Source organism: Apostichopus japonicus, chromosome 5 (genome assembly GCF_037975245.1).
Source record: "Apostichopus japonicus isolate 1M-3 chromosome 5, ASM3797524v1, whole genome shotgun sequence".
Classification (NCBI taxonomy): domain Eukaryota; kingdom Metazoa; phylum Echinodermata; class Holothuroidea; order Aspidochirotida; family Stichopodidae; genus Apostichopus; species Apostichopus japonicus.
This window is the reverse complement of record NC_092565.1, coordinates 182,706-190,016: the sequence shown is the minus strand read 5'-3', so window position 1 is coordinate 190,016 and position 7,311 is coordinate 182,706. Positions and strand designations below refer to the sequence as shown.

General features: G+C 55.6%; 2 non-coding genes across 2 annotated transcripts; both read left to right on the top strand.

The window, feature by feature from the left end:
• The first annotated feature begins 4,447 nt into the window (after nucleotides 1-4,447).
• Nucleotides 4,448-6,325, top strand: LOC139968289 (small subunit ribosomal RNA). Its single transcript, XR_011793296.1, has one exon. It is a non-coding gene; the product is annotated as a small subunit ribosomal RNA (ribosomal RNA).
• Nucleotides 6,326-6,930: 605 nt separating this feature from the next.
• On the top strand, nucleotides 6,931-7,090 carry LOC139968237 (5.8S ribosomal RNA). Its single transcript, XR_011793274.1, has one exon. It is a non-coding gene; the product is annotated as a 5.8S ribosomal RNA (ribosomal RNA).
• The last annotated feature ends 221 nt before the right edge of the window (nucleotides 7,091-7,311 follow it).

The window sequence follows — 7,311 nt, the reverse complement described above, 5'->3', positions numbered from 1 at the left end:
ACGTGACGGTAGAACGACCCACGAGCACATGCATAGAGTTGTGACCGTTGTCAACTTTCATGTATCGGGCGCTGGCTGGGATGCGCCCGGCGGAGACGGCAGAACGACACGCGAACACATGCATAGAGTTGTGACCACTGTCGACTTGAATGTATCGGGCGCTGGCTAGGATGTGCGCGGCGGAGACGGCAGAACGACACGCGAACACATGCATAGAGTTTGTGACCGTTGTCAACTTGAATGTATCGGGCGCTGGCCTGTGTGTGCCCGACGGAGACGGCAGAACGACCCACGAACACATGCATAGAATTTGGACTTCCTTGAAGAAGACGTTGACATAAAAAAAAAAAAAAAAAAGTCAAGCGGGTACTGGCTCAAGTGTGCCCGACGGTGACGGTAGAACGACCCGCGAACACATGCATAGAGTTGTGACCATTGTCAACTTGAATGTATCGGGCGCTGGCTGGGATGTGCCCGGCGGAGACGGCAGAACGACACGCGAACACATGCATAGAGTTTGTGACCGTTGTCAACTTGAATGTATCGGGCGCTGGCTGGGATGTGCCCGGCGGAGACGGCAGAACGACACGCGAACACATGCATAGAGTTTGTGGACCGTTGTCAACTTGCATGAATCGGGCACTGGCCTGTGTGCGCCCGACGTTGACGGTAGAACGACCCACGAGCACATGCATAGAGTTGTGACCGTTGTCAACTTGAATGTATCGGGCGCTGGCTGGGATGCGCCCGGCGGAGACGGCAGAACGACACGCGAACACATGCATAGTGTTGTGACCATCGTCAACTTGAATGTATCGGGCGCTGGCTAGGATGTGCGCGGCGGAGACGGCAGAACGACACGCGAACACATGCATAGAGTTTTGACCACTGTCGACTTGAATGTATCGGGCGCTGGCTAGGATGTGCGCGGCGGAGACGGCAGAACGACACGCGAACACATGCATAGAGTTGTGACCATTGTCAACTTGAATGTATCGAGCGCTGGCCTGTGTGTGCCCGACGGAGACGGCAGAACGACCCACGAACACATGCATAGACTTTGGACTTCCTTGAAGAAGACGTTGACATAAAAAAAAAAAAAAAAAAGTCAAGCGGGTACTGGCTCAAGTGTGCCCGACGGTGACGGTAGAACGACCCGCGAACACATGCATAGAGTTGTGACCATTGTCAACTTGAATGTATCGGGCGCTGGCTGGGATGTGCCCGGCGGAGACGGCAGAACGACACGCGAACACATGCATAGAGTTGTGACCGTTGTCAACTTGAATGTATCGGGCGCTGGCTGGGATGTGCCCGGCGGAGACGGCAGAACGACACGCGAACACATGCATAGAGTTTGTGACCGTTGTCAACTTGAATGTATCGGGCGCTGGCTGGGATGTGCCCGGCGAGACGGCAGAACGACACGCGAACACATGCATAGAGTTTGTGACCACTGTCAACTTGCATGTATCGGGTACTGGCCTGTGTGCGCCCGACGTTGACGGCAGAACGACCCGCGAACACATGCATAGAGTTGTGACCGTTGTCAACTTGAATGTATCGGGCGCTGGCTGGGATGTGCCCGGCGGAGACGGCAGAACGACACGCGAACACATGCATAGAGTTGTGACCGTTGTCAACTTGAATGTATCGGGCGCTGGCTGGGATGTGCCCGGCGGAGACGGCAGAACGACACGCGAACACATGCATAGAGTTTGTGACCATTGTCAACTTGCATGTATCGGGTACTGGCCTGTGTGCGCCCGACGTTGACGGTAGAACGACCCACGAGCACATGCATAGAGTTGTGACCGTTGTCAACTTTAATGTATCGGGCGCTGGCTGGGATGTGCCCGGCGGAGACGGCAGAACGACACGCGAACACATGCATAGAGTTGTGACCGTCGTCAACTTGAATGTATCGGGCGCTGGCTGGGATGTGCCCGGCGGAGACGGCAGAACGACACGCGAACACATGCATAGAGTTTGTGACCGTTGTCAACTTGCATGTATCGGGTACTGGCCTGTGTGCGCCCGACGTTGACGGTAGAACGACCCACGAGCACATGCATAGAGTTGTGACCATTGTCAATTTTAATGTAGCGGGTACTGGCCTGTGTGTTCCCGACGTTGACGGCAGAACGACCCACGAGCACATGCATAGAGTTGTGACCGTTGTCAACTTAAATGTATCGGGCGCTGGCTGGGATGTGCCCGGCGGAGACGGCAGAACGACACGCGAACACATGCATAGAGTTTTGACTTCGTTACAGAGGACGTTGACAAAAAAAAAAAAAAAATAATAATATCAAAAAAAAAAAACATGGTCAACTTTAGTGTAACGGGTATTGGCTTAAGTGTGTGACCCAATGGTCAGAATGAGTGGGCAGAGTGAATCGGATTATATATTAAGGGGAGTGTCTTGTCTCGCCGGTCGATCTTCAAATTGTAGAAGTTTCCTCATATATCTCCTTGATTTCGTCAAGATATATCCGGCACGGGAGCAACCCCGACACTCCTCTGAAAATACGGGTCGCTCCCATGTGAGAAGGTCGATGGTGTGATCGACGGCACGAGTGTCATGCGACCGGGCGAGGGCCGAGTAATTAGCCGACGGTGATGCACACATGCGTAGGCATGGGACCCGTTGTCGTTGCACGAGTCTGTGAGACGGGGCGCCGCCGGACAAGACATACCCGGCACGGAGCAACCCCGGCACTCCTCTGAAAACACGGGTTGCTCCCGGGTGAGAAGGTCGATGGTGCGGTCGATGGCACGAGTGTCATGCGACCGGGCGAGGGCCGAGATTTAGGCCGACGGTGATGCACACAGGCGTAGGCTGGGACTCGTCGTGTTGCACGAGTCTGTGAGACGGGGCGACGGCCGACCTCGACGGCAGGCCGCCCGATGCATCCGCAAGGTGTGGCTCTCGTCCGAGATTTTGAGATCTCTTTAGTGTAGCGGGTATTGGCTTAAGTGTGTGATCCAATGGTCAGAACGAGCGGGCAGAGTGAATCGGATTCTATATATGAGGGGGGGTAGTAGAGTCGATCCAAGACTCGAGAAGGCTTTTAATGTCTGTCGTGTGTGTATGCGTGTCATGGTTGGACTCCAGCGGGCCCTTTCGGTAGGGTCAGCCGTCGTTTCATCGCGACCATGTGTTGCAACTCGGCGCTCAGAGCGGGGGTTTTCACCCACTCGCCCCGTGAGCAGAGGTGTCCCTCCGTGCACACGTATATATCGACGTTCAGATATGAAGCTTTCGCGGACGGGAGTCCACCCGAGACTCGAAAAGGCTCCTTGCCTGTGGTGCGTAAATATGTTTTTGCACGTCAGACCCTTGCTGGCCTTCTCGGTAGGGTCAGCCGTCGTTTCATCGCGACCATGTGTTGCAACTCGGCGCTCGGTGCGGGGGTTTTCACCCACTCGCCCCGTGAGTAGAAGGTTCTTTCGTGCATATGTATATATACAATCCCAGATATTGAGCTTTTCATCCGCAGAACCCCCGGTGGAGAAGAGAGAGAGTAGAGATGAGAGAGAAAGGAGAAGGGAGAAGGCCTCTCGCGTTGCGTGGTCGATGGCACGAGTGCCATGCGACCAGGCGAAAGGCAAACGGCAAGCCGACGGCGACGGCAGGCCGCCCGACTCACCCGCAGAGAATCTGGGTCTCGTTCGAGATTTCGAGATCTCTTAAGTGTAGCGGGTATTGGCTTAAGTGTGTGATCCAATGGTCAGAACGAGCGGGCAGAGTGAATCGGATTCTATATATGAGGGGGGTAGTAGAGTCGATCCAAGACTCGAGAAGGCTTTTAATGTCTGTCGTGTGTGTATACGTGTCATGGTTGGACTCCAGCGGGCCCTTTCGGTAGGGTCAGCCGTCGTTTCATCGCGACCATGTGTTGCAACTCGGCGCTCAGAGCGGGGGTTTTCACCCACTCGCCCCGTGAGCAGAGGTGTCCCTCCGTGCACACGTATATATCGACGTTCAGATATTGAGCCTTTTCATCCGCAGAACCCCCGGTGGAGAAAGAGCAGGACCTCGGTGTCGTCAGATATCGAGCTTTCTCCACGGGACCCGTTCGGGCATGCTGCCGTTGCTGCGACCATGTGTTGCACTCGGCGCTCGGTACGGGCTTTTTCATCCAAGCAACGAATGCACGCTCGAGGCGTGCGATTGCTCTCCCCTGTTCCAGTGGACGAGCCGTCGCCCTCCCGCGTCGCTTCGAACCGGTCCCGTCTCCGAGGCGGGACCACTGCGACTCCTCTCGAGACGACCCAGTCGACTCGGGTAGAGATACACACCTCGAGAATCCCTTCGGGCGGTTCTTCGATCACTGTACCGTAATAGCACGGCATCGACAATTGAGAATTCAGAGAGAGAGAGAGGGGAGTGCGAGAGCGACTCCCGGACGGCGAACGGGCCCAGCCCGGTTCTGTCGACCGTTACCTGGTTGATCCTGCCAGTAGTCATATGCTTGTCTCAAAGATTAAGCCATGCACGTCTAAGTACAATCCTGAACATACAAGAGAAACTGCAGATGGCTCATTAGATCAGTTATGGTTTATTGGAGAAAGTCTTATACCATGGATAACTGTGGTAATTCTAGAGCTAATACATGCAACAAAGCGCCGACCCTTCGGGGGAAGCGTGCTCTTATTAGGAACAAGGCCAGCCCGGTCCTTTCGGGGTCCGGTCTCCGCTGGTGAACTCTAGATAATCATGCCGATCGCACGGTCTTGCACCGGCGACGCTCCCTTCAAAAGTCTGCTCTATCAACTTTCGATGGTAAGTTATGCGCTTATCATGGTTGTGACGGGTAACGGAGAATCAGGGTTCGATTCCGGAGAGGGAGCCTGAGAAACGGCTACCACATCCAAGGAAGGCAGCAGGCACGCAAATTACCCACTCCTGACACGGGGAGGTAGTGACAAAAAATAACGATACAGGCCTCTTCGGAGGCCCTGTGATCGGAATGAGTACACTTTAAATCCTTTAACGAGGATCTACTGGAGGGCAAGTCTGGTGCCAGCAGCCGCGGTAATTCCAGCTCCAGCAGCGTATATTAAATTTGCTGCAGTTAAAAAGCTCGTAGTCGGATTTCTGGCCGGGGCGGGCGGTCCGCCGTGAGGCGTGCACTGCCCGTTCCCCTTCTCCCCGTCAAACGGGAGTCGTGGGAGATTTTTCCCGGCCAGTGATTCGGTTGGTCGTGCGGTGCTCTTAACTGAGTGCCGTGCGAGACTGGAACGTTTACTTTGAGAAAATTGAAGTGTTCAAAGCAGGCCAAAGTGCCCGAACAGCTCAGCATGGAATAGTGGAAGAGGACCTCGGTTCTATTTCGTTGGTCTTGAGATCCTGAGGTAATGATCAAGAGGGACTGCCGGGGGCATTCGTATTGCGGCGTGAGAGGTGAAATTCTTGGATCGTCGCAAGACGCCCGACAGCGAAAGCATTTGCCAAGAATGTCTTCATTGATCAAGAACGAAAGTCGGAGGATCGAAGGCGATCAGATACCGCCCTAGTTCCGACCATAAACGATACCGACTCGTAATTCGCCGGCGTTCCTCCCATGACGCGGCGGGCAACTCTCCGGAAAACCAAAGTCTTTGGGTTCCGGGGGAAGTATGGTTGCAAAGCTGAAACTTAAAGGAATTGACGGAAGGGCACCACCAGGAGTGGAGCCTGCGGCTTAATTTGACTCAACACGGGGAAACCTACCCGGCCCGGACACAGTGAGGATTGACAGATTGAGAGCTCTTTCTTGATTTTGTGGATGGTGGTGCATGGCCGTTCTTAGTTGGTGGAGTGATTTGTCTGGTTAATTCCGATAACGAACGAGACTCTTGCTTGCTAAATAGTCCGGCCACCCGTCGTGGTGAGCCGCGAACTTCTTAGAGGGACAAATGGCTTTCAGCCATACGAGATGGAGCAATAACAGGTCTGTGATGCCCTTAGATGTCCGGGGCCGCACGCGCGCTACACTGGCGCAAGCAGCGGGTACATTTGCCCTCGGCCGAAAGGTCCGGGTAATCCGCTGAGACTTCTCCGTGCTGGGGACAGGGACTTGTAATTGTGTCCCTTGAACGAGGAATTCCAAGTAAACGCGAGTCATCAGCTCGCATTGATTACGTCCCTGCCCTTTGTACACACCGCCCGTCGCTACTACCGATCGAATGACTTAGTGAGGCCATCGGATCGACCGTCTGGCACCCCCGGCTTCGGCCGGTTGTCGAGGCGTGACGAGAAGACGGTCAAACTTGATCATTTAGAGGAAGTAAAAGTCGTAACAAGGTTTCCGTAGGTGAACCTGCGGAAGGATCATTAACAGAACCCTTCCCCTCCGTGATCGGAGAGGGAACAAAGGGGGAATGTCGGAAAAGCCGTCACAGAGAGACACGCGGAGAGAGCAAATTGGAAAAGCCGGGGGGACTCGAGCGGGGTTTTCACCGCCTCCTTCCCCGTTCCACGGTCGAGGTCAGACCCCGCGCTTCGCCTTCGCTCTCTCCGACAAAAAGGAGACGGGCGTGTCACACACAGACCAGCCCGGGGAGTACCCGGTTCTTCTCTCGTCGTCTGTCTCACGGAGTCTCGCACTCCCGGTAGCTTCGAGGGAGAAGTCCCGCAAGGGTGGAGACGCCGTCGCCGTCCGCGGCGCGGCGCTCCTCGAGGCATTCTCCGCAGGGCAGAGAAGGGGCACCGGTGTCGCCCGATTTCCCCCCAGTCGGCGAGTCTGACTCGCGCGACCCGCCCTCGCGGCGGTGGGGGGAAGGAGGGAGCCCGCTTGCCCCCTCGGCTCGACGGAGGATATTTCTTTCCAGTCACAAGCAAAGAAGGCACAGAGTCCCCGTGTCCTTTCTCCTTCCGTTCCACTTCTTCCCTCGGCTCTGAGGAGAGTTTGCGAACGCGGGAGTCTTCCAGTGGCAAATGACAATTCTTGGTGGTGGATCACTCGGCTCGTGCGTCGATGAAGAACGCAGTTAGATGCGAGAATTCATGTGAATTGCAGAACTCACTGATCATCGACTTATTCGAACGCAAATGGCGGCTCGGGGATGCTCTGCTCCTCGAGCCACGTCCGTCTGAGCGTCTGAAGACAATCACTCACAGAGTCGGCGTGTTCGCGCGCCGGAGGAGCGCCCGGCCGCAGCCGTCCCTTCGACGGCCGGCTGCGTCGGGTCAGTGTCAGATGGAGTTCTGTGATGTCGGCGCCGGTGAAACTCGGCGAGCAGGCTCGATCGGTAACCGGGGGTTCGTCGGTCGTGCGACGTGCCATCGGGGTGTAGACGTATGCGCCCGTGGTGCGGTCCAGC